General features: G+C 31.4%; 1 protein-coding gene across 4 annotated transcripts in view; it reads right to left on the reverse strand.

Annotated features, from left to right (window-relative positions):
• The window catches only part of LOC127717760 (oxysterol-binding protein-related protein 3-like), a 60,647-nt gene extending 55,012 nt beyond the window's left edge, over window positions 1–5,635 (reverse strand). For 2 of the 4 annotated variants that reach the window (XM_052223558.1, XM_052223555.1), the window contains exon 1: window positions 5,542–5,629. The gene's annotated coding sequence lies outside the window, so the exon portion shown is untranslated. Of the gene's footprint in view, window positions 1–5,541 lie in introns of all 4 variants that reach the window. The other 2 variants (XM_052223556.1, XM_052223557.1) reach the window with 2 other exon arrangements.
• Window positions 5,636–17,482: the final 11,847 nt, after the last annotated feature.

Here is a 17,482-nt window from a genome sequence, read left to right on the forward strand (position 1 = left end):
ATGTAATGTTAATTGGAAGAAAAACTAAGTTCATTTATAAGTAAAATACGGAAAATATGGAACAAAATTTTTGCAAAATTTCCTTCTAGATACTAGCTTTTAATCATAAACAAGCTTCTGTCCAAGTTTGGTACAAATCCAGGATAGTTTAAGAAAGTTGTTAAAACTTTAAAAACTTTAACCACAGAGTCAATGTAATGTTAACTGGCAGAAAAACAAAGTCCATTTATAAGTAAAATACGGAAAAAATGGATTTTTTTTTTTACAAAATTTACTTCTGGATACTATCTTATGATCATAAACAAGCTTCTTTCCAAGTTTAGTAGAAATCCAGGATAGTTTAAGAAAGTTATTAAAATTTCAAAAACTTTAACCACAGAGTGAATGTAATGTTTCCTGGCAGAAAAACTAAGTCCATTTATAAGTAAAATACGGAAAAAATGGAATTTTTGTTTTTCAAAATTTACTTTTGAATATTATCTTATGATCATAAACAAGCTTCTGTCCAAGTTTGGTAGAAATCCAGGATAGTTTAAGAAAGTTATTAAAATTTCAAAAACTTTAACCGCAGAGTGAATATTTGTGGACGTCGCAAACAACGATAACAAGGATGATGACGACGGAATGTAGGGTCGCTATGTCTCGCTTTTTGACAAATGTCGAAGGCTCGACAAAATAGATTGTTCCCAATTTTGAACTGTTCCCAAGGGAAGACAATAGTGATCAGCCAATGTATGTACGCAGATACCTCCGTTTATGGAGCACCCCTCGAGAGCTGCGAGGGTACAGTGGAATCCGTGAACACTCCCTATCAGGATTAATGGAGATGTGTCACTAACGTATTTACAATGTTCAATATTTACAAGGACAATCCCCACCCCAACACCAGGGAGTGTTAGGACACCGGGCGGATCTGTTATGGAGGAGGAAGCCGAAGTACTTGGAGAGAACTACTGGGCTGCTCGGGGGGAACAGACAAACCGAAGAGATATCAGCAGATTGATCTCCAGGTCAAAGTCGGGAACAACTGTGACCAACCGAGGCCCCCATAGTACCCATTCTAGTTTAATCTCCGGTCTGGGTACCAGAGATGTGTGTGAGAGGGTGAAAATCACCCTTCTGATGTACTGATATTATTAGCACCCCGAGTGAGAATCGAAATTCAGGACCTTCAGCACTGTAGCCATCGGTCTTAACCATTAAGACCGATGGCTACAGTCAATCAAAGTCTGTGTTTCTCATGATCAAATTAATAAGCCAATCAAAATCGTTTTCTCTCATGACTATATGGACATCCTTAATTTTGAACTTGTTTGGATTCCTCTGTGTGTTTCACTCAGTGTTTGTCAAAATTGTAAAGCAAGTGAATTTTCATCTGCAAGAAAGTTCTTACACAGCTTAAAAGAAAAAAAGCATGGCTGATTGACAAAATTCAATGATGCAGTACTACCATAAACATAATAAATAGTAGCTTATTGACATTACCCTTACTGTAACATATCATACACTACTACAGTGTTGTCATTCTTGTAATTAACAGGTTGAGAACAACTCCCAAATGAGGGATATCCCTTAAATGAGGGACAGTCCCCCAGACAGGGGGTCATTTTGCTGTTGTATAAAAGAAAAAAAGAAAAACTTAGCTTTTTTAACTTAGAAGGGGAAACATTCATTATATTTAGAACAACTTTTAAAAGAGGGATCCACTTATTTTTGAAAATAAAGAAGATATAAGTCCATGAATAATACAAAATTCTTAGACATGTTTTGACCATATTATACCAGATAGATGTATAGTTCTTTGGGAAAGGTTTCATCAAATAATATAAATATGTGCCCTTTTGTACTAAGAAGTGGTTTTTACAAAAACATTTTTTTATCACTTGAAATGAACCCCTCATAAAAGGAATAGTCATTACAATTGGTTGTTCCCAACCTGACTAAATTACCAAATAATTGAAAGTACAATGTACTATGCTTTATTTTTCATAAGGACCAAATAAATGTCCTTCTTTGTCATGTTTGTGCATAATTTTAAATTGGGAAAAGTCAACAATCATTTAATATTCTTACACATTCACAAGAAAATAATATCCTGGTACATGTATTCTAGCTACATGTTCATTTCTTCTACTGATATAAGTACTAGAATCATGCAAATAAAAAGAAGAAAAAGGCTTATAAGCTTATCATCAGTTAACCATATAAAAAAAAGATATGGCACTTTTCATAGAGCACAAAACAGCACGCGCAAAAAATGACACAAAGAATTGTAACCTTTGAAATTGTTGTCACACACTAAAGCCCCATGGGGATTTTCAAAAGTTGGCAGGTATGTGTCACATAAGGTTGAGTTCAAGTTAAATAATTGTCAGAAAGCCCTTTTACAAAATTAAAATTTTTTGTATTTTTGATATTTTGGTTGATAAGAGCTTAAATTTACATGTATATTGAGAATGTAATTATAAACATCATATACATGTATGCAAATTGTATACATTTTAACATGTTTATGTTATTAACATTTTTCAGATGAAATAGAAAAATCAATGATAGAAAATTTTTCTTTACATGCTTAAAATAAAATTGAGAATGGAAATGGGGAATATGTCAAAGAGACAACAACCCGACCAAAGAGCAGACAACAGCCGAAGGCCACCAATGGGTCTTCAATTTCACATTAGAAATTTTGCTTTTTCGCAAAAGTTTGCCTTGTTTTAATATCATTAGTAGTACACCTTCTTTATATATATGCATTTTTAAAATTTTATTTGTTAAGAAAATACTGCTGCCAAAACCTGCAACAAAATTTTATTGAGGAGAAACAGTATTTCATTTCACTAAATTTTCAAGAAACAAAATGTTTTACATACAGTACTTGTATTATAAATGTAGATATGTACATGTATATATTGTGTCTGAAAAGTCTCTCTTAAATCTTTTGAAGATTGATGCATCTATTGAAAATATTTTTATCGTTTTATACGTTATTCTGTGAATCTTATTACGTATATATATAGATTCTACCACTGCATCAAGTGTGATACGATATTTATCCACTCGAGACAGTTAAAAATTTATCTGTCGAGAGTGAATAAATATCGTATTGCACGAGATTTGGTGGTGGAATCTGTTTCTCTACTGGTTTTAAGACGATATATATACTACAATTGTACAGACAATTTTCCTTTTCGAATGATCTGCAAAAAGATGTGTACTTTCTATGTAACGTCATCAGACATTGATGGTTGCTTTTTTTCAAGACGTTACAACATGTACAATAGAAAATTCAGAGGAAAGCAAGAAAATTTGACATCATAATTGAATTTTGACCAATGAAGAACTGAAATCAATTTTATGAACCACACGTTGATTAAATAAAAATAAACAACAGGTCAGGAAAAGGATAAATGATCGGGTAAGAATTAGAGAAATGTTTGTACATGTATGTGGTGACACTCTAATAAAATGTTGAATCTAAATCTGCTTTCAGTTATATTCCTGTTGCATGGAGAATCATTCCTAATTGACCATTGCCTTCAATCAGATGCTCACAGGTAATCAGAATGATGACACTGAAATCCCTACAGATTAATTTATGTCTATGACTATTGATCTAATCACTTTTTATTGGTTCACTTGTAATGCTTCAATTGTGTTATAATTTCTAACTAGATAATTATCTTCATCAAGTTGCAATTGTTGTACAGCAAAGTTTGATTTAAATCATACATTTAAGATAGTATCTATGTGCATGTGAGATCTGATATTTATGCAGGTACTTGTTTCCGTAAAATAAAATATAATACTTATATGATATCTTTGGTCAATATGTTAAGTAAAGATATTACATAACATGTAACATGTGGGGTATATTGTTTACATTGGCATGCAAGTGCTTGTGATCCATGATACATGTATAGTCATTGTTAGGTATATCTTTGTAAACAAATGGTTCCATCAATCCATCTTCTGCATACAGTATATACATACATGTATTTGTAGAACTATAAGATACTTAGTTTACTCCTTTGTTCAATAAAAACAAATTGAAAAACTGGGGACAATCTTATTTTCTTACAACATATACATGTATAGCCCATAGTCATAGAATTATACAATCAAGTATAATACATTTAAATAGTCAATAAACATAAAGTTTAAATGTCTTATACACTTACTCATCCCTAAGCTTACATAATTACAGAGAAATTTGCATACACAAAAGACATACAACAATGTTCAAAATTTGGTAAATAATTACCATGATTACTTAACATTTATATAAGTAGATCAAAAGTTAGACCATGAAAATTCAAATACCAAGTTTTTTTTTATCATAAAAATTTATCATGACTTTTTCAAATATGCCTTAAGCATAGTAATCATTGTATTGAAATGCAGCCTCTCTCATGGACCCTTCATCCCACATGCACTTATTTCACTGCAATAAAAACTTCTTTTTTTCCAATTCAACATGGAAGGGGAGAAGATGGGGTTTGAATGTTAGTTCAGCAAGTGACTGTACTTTATCTTAAATACATGTAACAATTTTGTACATTTATGAATAGCCAAGTATTTTAAGTGCTTTAATTTATGCTTTGAGGAAGCACACCTTACAAATCTGCAAAATGTCTACATTGAAAAAGAAAAGATATAGCGTATCAATTCATCACACAACCACTACTAACCCATGTACACGCTTTTATTGCTGATCTTCTTCCGATTGTTTTTATACCTCAATGTGAGGGACACAATTATTATACATGTACATTGTACACAAAAAATCTCTGCCATGATTTTGAACGTTACTAAATTTATCAAATAATTAACTGAGATCAACCATTTGTGCTTTTTAGAGGTGTAGAGGACCATAGTTTTAACGTCTTGTGTTATGGTCTTCTAGCGACCAATAACAACCACTTAATTACTAACATAAAAATAACTAGTAAAAAGACTAAAGGCATAATGTACTTACTCAACCATTATACAAAAGAACACAACATCAATATGGGCATATATATGAACCGAGGGAGAATAGGTCAAGTAAAAGGGCTTAAAGGAATCTGGGTGAATAGACTGTGGGCAAACATTGAAACAGACCCCAATTTTAGATGTACCTTAAATTGCCTTATATTCCCCTTCTCTATACAAAATTATGGTGAACCTGTAGAACCGGACTATCTTACACCTTTTGTAAAGACCACAAGTGAAGAATATTTGAAGTCTAATAACATATTGTTTTGCCTTACAGTAAATAAAGACTTATTTTCTGATAAATTGTGTGATTTTGACTGATCACACTGTAAACTTTATAAACTGGCGACATTTTAAATTTGGCTAATCAAATTAAAAAATCGTCTTAGGTGTAGACTAGATACTGCGGTGCGAGTACTTGTATGCTAAAATTGTGAATGAATCAGCTGTCAAACCGTAAAAATGCACCGGTCACTGCTCTTCGAATTTCACCTGAATTGTATTCCTTCCTGTCAAATGTATAAAAGAAAAAGAATTCGGTGTTCAAATTTTTTCGATCTCTACCTTATTCACAGAATTGGTGGTATTATTGAGTACCTTTTACCATGTAGACAAGATAAACACACTTTTCGGCAACTTCCGCCATGTTTGTGATAACAGTTGTCTCCCCTGTTCACGCAAAGTTGACTACGCGGAATTTTTAAAGTACAACCTTTATTGTGGTTAACATTATTTGATAAAGAAAATCCTTGAGTATTTTACAGAGGCGTACGCCCTCCATTTGATCTAATGATATCATTTTATGACATAATAATAATATGAGGCAGGCGTTACCTGTGAAAGGGGACGAAGTCTATTAATTATTTTTTTTTAATTCAAACCAAGGACGTATATTATGTTAGTTAATATACGTCCTTGTTCAAACATATTTTAACTTCAAAATCTGTTCAAAAAAGAAACGGAAATACCCTTACGTTTCCGATTTCGGTTCTGTTGTTCGGAATTTTAGTTGTGACGTTATTTATGTTATGACGTCATATTCAATGTAAACAAAGAAACGCTATCAGGTAACGTTTTTTTTATATCAAGCCATTCAAGGAATTATTAAAAATGGAATTGGTATTGCGTTCCTTCCTATATTTTACTAGACTGATAAATATATATTTTACTCAAAGACTCATGCAAACGAGACCGGAAAAAGGAAGTAGATTTCTGCGCAAATGCGGGAAAATAAAAAAAGTCTGAAAATAAGAAAGTTAACGATTTTGAGTTCATTAGTACAATGAAAATTTCGGGAAAATTTCCCGATTTTTTTTTTATTTTTTTTTTATTGATTTTTCTACTGTAATAGGGGACTTCGTCCCCTTAATAATATGAGGCAGGCGTTACCTGTGAAAGGGGACGAAGTCTGTATGAATTATTTTTTTTTAATTCAAACATATTTTAACTTCAAAATCTGTTAAAAAAGAAATGGAAATACCCTTACGTTTCCGATTTCAGTTCTGTTGTTCGGAATTTTATTTGTGACGTTATTTATGATATGACGTCAATGTAAACAAAGAAACGCTATCAGGTAACGTTTTTTCATACCAACTGAAGCCATTCAAGGAATTATTAAAAATGGAATTGGTATTGCGTTACTTCATATATTTTACTAGACTGATAAATATATATTTTACTCAAAGACTCATGCAAACGACAGGAAAAAGGAAATAAATTTCTGCGCAAATGCGGGAAAATAAAAAAGTCGGAAAATAGAAAGTTAACGACTTTGAGTTCATTAGTAGAATGAAATTTCGGGAAATTTTCCCGAATTTTTTTTTATTTATTTTTTTTTTTTTTATTGATTTTTCTACCGTAATAGGGGACTTCGTCCCCTTATTATATCAACGAAAAAATTACGCTCCCTCTTTCCTCTTTTAGGGAGTTACCATTTGATTTTTATAGGGGGGGTCTAGGATGAAATTTGAAAAAAATAGGCAGGACAGGAGTTTTGAGTAAAAAAAGGCAGGATGAAACACTTTGCAAAAAAAAAGGCAGGATGACAATTTATGTAAAAAAAAAGACAGGATAAACTAAACAAAAAAAGCAGGACCGAATAGAGTGAAAAATAAAAAGATAGGACAGAGATTACAACTAAAAAAATGCAGGACAAAATTTTTCATCCTAGTCCCCCCATAAAAATCAAATGGCAGCTCCCTTAGTCTTTATATAAAAATAAAAAAACAGAAAAAAAACTCTCATGGGTAGCCGGTTTTTTAATATTTCAAAAAAATTAAAATAATAACGAACGTTGATTACATTCGCTGACAATCATTATAATATGAGGCAGGCGTTACCTGTGAAAGGGGACGAAGAATTATTTTTTTTAATTCAAACATATTTTATCTTCAAAATCTGTTAAAAAAGAAACGGAAATACCGCGGTAACGTTTCCGATTTTGGTTCTGTTGTTAGGGATTTTAGTTGTGACGTTATTTTACTTATGACGTCATATTCGATGTAAACAAAGAAACGCTATCATCAGGTAACGTTTTTTCATATCAAAGAATAATTAGAAATGAAATTGTTATTGTGTTCCTTCCTATATTTGACTGGACTGATAAATATATATTTCACTCAAAGTCTCATGACACACGAGACCGGAAGAAGGAAGTAGATTTCTGCGCAAATGCGGGAATTAAAAAAAGTTACAAAAAAAAAGTTAATGATTTTGAGTTCATTAGTACAATGAAAATTTCGGGAAATTTTTCCCGATTTTTTTTTTTTTTTTTTTTTTTTTTTTTATTGATTTTTCTACTGTAATAGGGGACTTCGTCCCCTTATTACATGATGTATTTGAACTACTAGTGAGTCTAGTAGTCTAGTCAATTTAATGAACAACCTGCAACTAATTGCAACACAAAGTTTTTCTCTGAAAAACAAGTCTGTTACTATCTATAAACAACATACTAAAACTATACAAAAATATATTTTGCGGAAAGTGGTGTAATTCATGTAAATATTTTGCAGTAAAAGTAAGGTTATATGAGTTGCTTCTCCTTATGTGCCTAAGTTGAAAAAACTAAATTAATACAAAAAATGTTCTGTATTTTTTAAAACAATTGTAGTAATACAATACAATACATAATGATCTCAATTCAAAAGAATAAAATTACAAATGCATCACTTTCCTGTCCCAAAATTTGTATATTTGAATAAAGATATAGACCGAGATTGTGTTCTGCTATTTTACAATCCAAGAATCTAATTCTCCTTTACAGTGTTGGTATGAAACCTATAGATGGAAAACTGAACTGAGTTAGATTAGCCAACTTAGTCACAATCCTACTCGGTATTTGAAAGAATTCTGCCCCTGTGTTAAAGGCTGCCGGACAGTTAATTTTTAGATGGGGGAGGGGTTCTCGAAACTCATGTTTTGTCCTTTATAATAAAACTTTTTTTTTTCATTTTCCTTCTTGAACAAACATGTTAAGATTTAGAATCCAACAATTGTTTTCATAAAAAAATAAGAATGATAAGTGTTAAATGATTGTATGTTAAATATTTTTTCACAAATGAAAATTTCAGGCTCCTCGAAGCAAATAGCTACTCATGTAATTAGCGATTATCTCAGTACTTACACACCAGCGCTGTAACACTGAATCCACTTTTCACTGGTTGCTAATCGGATGTGTACTGATTTATATTCATCAACTGTAGTGTAATTAGCTTTGAACTAGCTATTAGAACTCAGTGTCATTTTGTTAATTGGTTATATACTCCATGCTGATCTTTTTGAGTCGAACCCTTTCCAACGGAGTTTTATAATTTTTTCTCATGTTGTTTGCTATTTCAAAACTGTTCCTGAGTATGGGAGGGCTGAGTGCTCGCAAACATGGTTAACCCTGCACACTATGAATATTATTATCACAAGTAAGTGGCCCTTTATTACTTGGTGGTTAGTGTTTGCTGTCGGTCATATTTGTTTTTCCACTTATTGTCTTAACAGTTTTATAATTTAAACGATGAGCTATTATAGTTGTTAATATCCACACCCACATCATTGTTATGTTATCTCTTGTGGAAAGTTTTCTCATTGGCAATCATACAACATCTTCTTATGTTTTTAAAGTGGGGAGATTTTACAATAACTAATGGTTTCACTGCCAAGTGAACAAACATACTACCAAGAGATCACAAGCTAAACATTAATATAATTGAAAACAACACGTTTAATAATTTCATGCGTCGAAGCGCTTTTCTGGATTTACCTTCATCAGGAACGCTCAAAGCCAAACATTTGAAATCCGAGGGATATATAAGTACCGAAACAGTTGAAGAGCTATATGACAAAAATACCTAAAACAAATAGCCAAATCATCCATCTAAGGTCAACTTTGCCTGAGGGAGTTGAAACCTTACTTTCTTTATAATTTCAAAATTTATAAACGGGAAATTTTAGAAAAGTTTGTTATTAATCTTGTCTGTACCGAAGTACTGACTACTGAGCTGATGATACACTCGGGGACTGATAGTCCACCAGCAGAGGTATCGACCCAGTGATGTAAATAATTGAAAACAACACGTTTAATAATTTCATGCGTCGAAGCGCTTTTCTGGATTTACCTTCATCAGGAACGCTCAAAGCCAAACATTTGAAATCCGAGGGATGTATAAGTACCGAAACAGTTGAAGAGCTATATAATATTCTTTAGGCATGAGGTGTATTTTTTAAAATATTTTTTTAGTTTTGTTCAAATGAGTTGAATACAGGTCAGCACATTCCGGAAGCAGAAAATCGCGTCTTTAACATTGATATTAATTTCTGTAATAGAATATAATTATGAATAAAGAGAGATTTGAGGTTTTTAAAGTCAACGAGAAAGCAACTCAAACGACTAACAAAAACCAACAGACATACTTTCAGATTAGATATGACTATCTAATCGCTATCTCTGACCATAAGTCGCCCACTTTTTTACAGTTCTTAGGCTAAACATGGAAGTAATATTTAAAGGAATAACATCGTCGTCACTTCAAAGGTTTCATCTGCGTTACCGCCCATCTTTCGATAACTCGTTAATTGGTTTAATATATGGCATGGTAATTGACTCTCGACATGTGATAGATCAAATCACTGACACTTTTCGGTCATTTTCGTGTTCCCGGAAAATTACGAATAGACCAGTTGTTGTCGTATGTACGTACGAAGTAACCCGAATAGTTCACTCGTTACATTCCGCTGCTGTACGCTACCGAATAGAGTCAGTCATTCAATGTTGATTTTAGTCTATTTTTCCTATTTATGTCTTTTTCGATCTTAATAGTTTAGGCCGACAGTTATCACATATTGAATTTAAGAAAAAGGGTGGATCATTTTCAATTTTAATACTTAAAACCATGCAGTTAATTAAGAAGACATTTCTGAAAGTTAAGAAGATGATTGTACAAAAAATATGTTTCGACCCCCTTTTATTAAATACGAATAATCCAAGTCTTCCGTGTATACCAGGCAAATTAAATATTCACAATTTTAAACGTTTCTATTCTTTAATTTGTACATAAACAAATTCATATAAAATAAATTTGCGGTTAGACAGATAGCGTCAAGCTCGTATTGTATGGTTGATTTTCTTTTTGCTGTAACGTGCTACATTAATATTAGTATTCAATTGTAAACACTTTTTTAAAATAGATATAGATTTAACATGTTTACGAACTTTTGATCCCGATTTTCATTGTCCAGTTTCAATAACGTAATCAATTACTTGAAAGTAAATATTTTTATAAATCTCGATAAACTTGGCACATTTCAACAGTAAAATATTCTATGTCTACATCTGTCTACATTATTTTGTTCAACATCATGTGAAACCTGATCGATTCATCGGTATTTAACTGTTTTACTCGGGATCCGCTTTTAACCGGAAAATACTTTTAGAACAGTTTAAAACAAACGGTAAAAAGCAAAAATATGCTAAATTAAATACAATTTTCCAAGCTAAACTGTTGTAGGTTGAACAATTCTCGTCCGTTTTTCAAGTTTTTTACATCATACGACTTCTTTCTGAAGGTAGAGGTTTTATATGATACAGCGCCACCTTCTTATTAATAAACCTCGGATTTCACACAGGTGCTTTATAATTACCGGACTCGATAAAATCACGTGACTGATAAGAAATTCCAGATGCCATTTTACAACCGCGGTATCACAGATAGTAACCAAAGGGGTCTTGCCGCTGAGACTATAATTGGATAAAATCATATGACTTTAGTACAGAGCTCTGCAGGCTGTTAATACATGCTAATTAGTCGTTGTTATTCCTTTTCAATATTACTTCCATGGGCTAAAGCTGATTACCTTTTATTAAATTAATTCAATGAGATATCTTAAAGAAGGAACTTGGTAATGCTTTTCTTTATATATGTATATCTTTGACCATAATATTTTCATACAGCAGACAACCCATGTTAGTTCTTTGTCATTATCATTTGATTAATGTTTAAGACCACCACATACAGGCTTACAAGGTACACACATAAGGCGCTGTAACTATTAACACTTTCTCCACGGCCTAGCCACAATGAGATGTACATTTCATATTAGGTCTATGTTATAGGCTTCTATAGACAAGAAGGTGAACTTAATTTAAGTATTACATCTTTGAACTGAAGGAAAGAATATAGGGCTTCACAATGCATATCAAATATCATGTATATGTGTGACCATTTCGAAAAAAAACCCACTAAAATACACGTTAAAATGGGCAAAATTTCACGTTATGTTGTTTCATTTAAAATTACACTGTTTTTATCAATTGATAGTTAATAAGTGAACCTTATTTGAACTACATTATTGGTTTACTGTTATAGACAATTTATTCATCTTTCTTTTGCTGGTTGTTGCAATGAAAAATCTTCAGTGGTTACAAAGTTATGATAAAAAGTGGAATACTATGCGTTCGTTATGCAATTTTGTATTTTTGTTTTTATCTTGTATAATGTAGTAATAAAAGAGAAAAATAAATGAAATTTATGCTATTATGTGTTTTGTTTTCTCTTCTTGTGTATGAATTATCAACAACTACCTCATATATCTATATTGCAGTACCCTAGCTGGAGATATATGCCATCTAAAATGGATATCCAAATAAAGATAAAAAATGTCTTGTCCGTAGACATGCATCTCCTAGTAAACTGGAAGTGTAATACCATAAATGTTGCATTGCTAAGTTCCTACTCTTTTGTAGATATGAAAACACTACAAACATTAATTTCGACCATCTTTTAATAGAGGAAGAATTTGAAAAAAATGTCAGAATGTCTTGTCTGTAGACACATGTCTTGTCCGTAGACATGACTTTATATCAATATTGCTTGGCTTTATGGATCTAAATTGTTCCTATGTGTTGTTTAAACTTAGAAATATATTATTTTTGATTCATTAATGGTTATTTAACTGTTCTCATTTTTTGTAAAATTACTTTACAGGAGTGGATTTTAAAAAGTGGCAAATTGTCAGTCATCAAAAGCATACCTTATTTTACTTCAATATTTTTTTCCAGTTGCTTCATAACTTAAAAGATAAACTTAATCAAATGAAGAAATAGTATTTCTCTCTCTCTCTGACTTTATCTTTTGCATTTTAGGATTATCAGCAGATGAGGAAGTGGCTACGGACAAGACACTTGTACATAACAAGTATTAAATTCAATTATTTGTCTACTTTGGAACTTAAATCCAATTTATAGGTGATGAAAGTTCTTTGAACACATTAAAACTCAGTATTTTCAACATAAATATAATCACAATTATTTCTAACAGATTGTTTATTCAACTGAAATTGTCCTGTCCGTAGACATTACCACAATCTATTTGTTTCCAATTTCCTTGAGTTCAGCCTCATTTGATAGATAAAATGTATGTTATTTTTTTCAAGAGAACACATTCAACTTTGTCAAAATTGAGTTTTAATAAAAGTTTAATTGTTAAACAGTCAGACTTATAGATTTCAGTTGAAAGAATGTGTCTTCATTTTCGCTTAATCAATAAAATTTTGAGATATGTAAAGAATCATGGGTACATTTTTATATTTTCCAAAAATTAAAAAACACAGCTTAAACTTAAATGGGTAACTTAATCTTAATTTTAACAATTATCTTTTTAATGCATTTAATTAAATATCAATAAAATGTCTTGTCCGTAGACATTATCACAATGTATTTGTTTCCAATTTCCCCGAGGTTCAGCATCATTTGATAGATAAACATAATAAAATGTATGTTATTTTGTCAAGAGAACATATCCAACTATGTCAAAATTAAGTTTTAATGATGCACTTAATTAAATTTCAATAAAATGTCTTGTCCGTAGACAAAACATATAAATTGTATTGCTAACTTTGATTGTTTATTGTAAGAATATGCATCAAGTTATTTTAATGTTCTATACACCAAAAGAAAGGTTTTTTTTTTTTGAAGTTTTGTTATTAATAGATTATTTTAGAAATAGTTTGATCAGATCAGAGTAATGAACAAAGAAAGCTACTGTTGTTTGAAATAATTGTGAGTTAAACATGTTCTTGTCATTTTTTTTTCGATTAAAATGTTTGATATTCAATGATTCTAAACATATTTTTTTGTCTTTGTCATTGGCCAAAAATTTGAAACTGGTGACCATGTCTTGAAGGCAACCATTAAAGAAAATAGACAGTTTTAAAACACCATTTATTTAATAAAAATATAAAATATTACTTCCCAAAACTGCATGTAATTATATAAATGTTTCATGTGTTAGCCTTATGACGGCCATTTTTCATAATTTAAACCATTTCTGTACCAAAATATCAAAAGGGTTTTTGCCTGATGTGATCTTCATTTTTGACTTCATGTGAAACACCAAATGTACATCTGATTGTGGCTAGGCCGTCCAGGAAGTGATCCCATCAATTCATTTAACATGCAGTGCTTATCTCATTTTCAACATCCAAAATCTGACTACTTTGGTACAATTTCTATTTAAATTCAAGCTCTTGAGGTAAACTTATAATTATATTGACAAAGCTTCCATTGAAATTGCCTTAAACAGTATCAGATCTACATTTCATTCTTATTCAGTGAACTAGTATATGTTCCCAAATTTTAAAAGCTTGCTAAATAAAATTGGTCTGTGTTTAACTGTGACTTTATGCAATTCAAATGTTGAAAAAGTAGCTAATGAAAAAATACACAGTAAAAGGACTACAATCAATGACGATGCAAGGACACTAGAAAAATAACTCTTCCAGCAATTAACATGACAAAATCAAAGTCAGTATTACCAAACTGATTAACAGTTATTTTTGAACACAATCATTTTTTGTTTATTATACCTACACGTATAATTACTATAAATACATAACAGAAACATAAGATAAAAATTTCAAACTTCCACAAAATGTACTTTTTTAAAGCTGAGTTTTACTGTGTATTTATTCATTCTACATTGTCTAGAGAAACTAGGGGAGGGTTGAGCTCTCACACAACATTTTTTACTCCAGTCACATAATTATTGCACCTATCCCAAGTCAGGAACCTCTAACCTTTGTTTATCTTGTGTGTTTTTTTTTATAATTTTGGTTCATTTGTATGTATTGGAGTTTCAAGGGTGGTGTCCATTTCGCTGAACTAGTGTACACAATAATTAAGGGGTCAGCTGAAGCCCACCTCCGTGTGCCAGATTTACTTGCTATGTTAAAGACCCATTATAGTGGTCTTGTTTTCTCTTTGACACATTCCCTGTTTCCATTCTCCATTTTCGTTTTAAAATCAAACTGGAAATAACAAAGATTTTAAAATTTTCATTTTTTAAACCCCTCACATAGGGGTATTAATTATGTTTATAGGTCTGTGCGTCCGTTTGTTCGTCCGTCTGTCCCACTTCGATTAAAGTTTTTTGTTAGAGTTTTCGGTCATGGTAGTTTTTGATGAAGTTGAAGTCCAATCAACTTGAAACTTAGTACACATGTTCCCTATGATATTAACTTTCTAATTTTAATGCCAAATTAGAGTTTTGACCCCCAATTTCACGGTCCACTGAACATAGAAAATGATACTGCGGGTGGGGCATCCGTGTACTATGGACACATTCTTATTTTGTAATTAGTTCGTAAAACAAAATATTTCACACAACAAATTGATTATTTTTTATATCGATAACAAGAGGAATACATATGTATGGCACGCTTGAACCACTTTTATTAATTAATCTTAGATTATCTCAGATAAACTAGGATTATCTCAGATAATCTCGGTTTATCTCAGATAAACTAAGATTATCTCAGCTTAATTCAAATTCGAGAAAATCCTAGTTTATCTCAGAAAATACAGAAAATTCATTATCTGGAGAAAATCCCGGTTTATCTCAAAATATTAAGAAAATCTAGGTTTTTCTTATCGATTTTCAGATAATCCTAATTTATCTCCAGATAATTAATTTTCTCAATTTCAGATAATGAATTATCTCATTTCTCGAGAAAATCTAGGTTTTTCTCGGATTCTAAATATACAAAAGAACAATGTAACGAGTGTTTTAATTGGACGACAATCCGGCGTTTAACGTTTTACTTTCTCTTTGAGACCATGATGGTGACGAATTCACTTCCTATTATTGGGTGAACGGGGATGTGCCAAAATATGGGTCATAATTTTACGAGATTTTATATAAAAATTAGCGTCCTTTTTCAGAGGAGGGGCGACATTCAGCATACGGCACGCAATTTTTACTTATATTATAATTGATCGATTGCTGTGTTATTGTGTCATTTATCACTACTCGTGGTGTGAACATCACCGTTATTGACACCTGTACAAGCGAAATTTGTTGAATCAATTATAAAAAACAAGTAATATACAGAAGGGCTGATTATATACAATATACATATACTTTGTACAAACATAATAAACAAATTTGGTAGCTATTTCTTTTACACAAAGTGACTGTTTATTACCGACGGATAATTTCGACATCGATAATCATTGAATTCTCATATTTTAATTCATTCAGTCGGTTTTAATTTTTTAATCGTGACAAAGTTTTGTAAAATATTTAATTTTAACTATTGCATTATTTCGTCATTTGTCAGTAAACAAAATAGATAGCACTAGAAAGAAGGCAACTAAGTATAATCCAATACACATAATGCACGATTCAATTATGGAAAAAACAATTATTTCATCATGGTTATTCATTAGACATAATTTTCATTTTGTTTTCAAAATAATTAAATACATAAGAGTTTATATGCCACGAACCTTAAAGCGCCAGTTATTAATTGTAGGATATAAACAATAAATGTACATTGTCTGAATACAAAATGTGTGTGTACTCGCTAACACGGGTGTCATTCGGTTTATCGAGAGAAATGATCGTGAAAGAATATCTAACGGAGGTCAAGTATTGCGAGACGATCGTGAAAGCTCTGGTACCGGATCGTGAAAGAAATTTAATCGAGAAGACATATGAAAAGTCATAAAATAATCTTATTTAATTAATTACACGGACAAATTTACAACAAAATAAAACTGTCTGTCAAAATGGTTGCACATTATGATCAGTATGTGAGAAAATCCAGTTCTAAAAGTACATAGTTTTTACAAAACAATAAAAGGCATATTGCTCCTCGACATTTCAGTGACATCAAAAATGTAAACAAACATGATTTTTTCAAAAATTCCAATAAAATAAACTACTTTTCTTCGAAAAAGGGCATTCTATTTGAATGCATCAAATGGTTCTCATAGTTATTTTGTATAAACATAATCTGAAACTTGGTAAAAAAAAGAAATATTTACACAAAATTGATATTTCGGATCGTGAAAGATCACGTACCGGTTTTTGAAGATCGTGAAAAGGATCGTGAAAGATCTAATGCTACGAAGACGTTCATATTATTCTTCAATTATATGATAATTAATATTTGTTATTGGTATTAAAAAAAAAATAGATTGGCATGACTGACCCGGGTCTCTTTTGCTGGTGAATAGGGCTATAATCGTGCAATGTCATTGGATCTAATATCTTATAATACCACACAGACTTGGTAAATTGTATCAATACCAGTCCATTTGTCCGTCCTTCATAAGTATTGATTTTTTATACATTAAGATGTTTTATTTTGTATTTATAACTTTGAATTCTCATTTTAATGCCCATTATATTTATAAAGCTTACATACCTGTATGCTACAGGGCCACGGTATTTGGTGTATGGTGTACATGTCTGTCTGCATGTTTCATATATATGACGTCAATTGTATTTGATATATTGAATGATAGTAAGATGTCTGTGTCTGACTGTCGGTCAGGGTTCATATACTTTCGACCTCATGTTCCGAATTAATTGGCCAAACATAACTTTTACATTTGTCAGTTTCTAAGGTACTGTAAGCATCGGAACACCTATATTTGGTGTACGGGATTTTTTTAGAGATCTGTATGTCATGGTTCATCTGACCTTGACCTCTTTTTATGAATCATTGACAATTT

This window comes from Mytilus californianus, unplaced genomic scaffold (assembly GCF_021869535.1).
Source record: "Mytilus californianus isolate M0D057914Y unplaced genomic scaffold, xbMytCali1.0.p SCAF_10, whole genome shotgun sequence".
In the NCBI taxonomy this organism is placed as follows: Eukaryota; Metazoa; Mollusca; class Bivalvia; order Mytilida; family Mytilidae; genus Mytilus; species Mytilus californianus.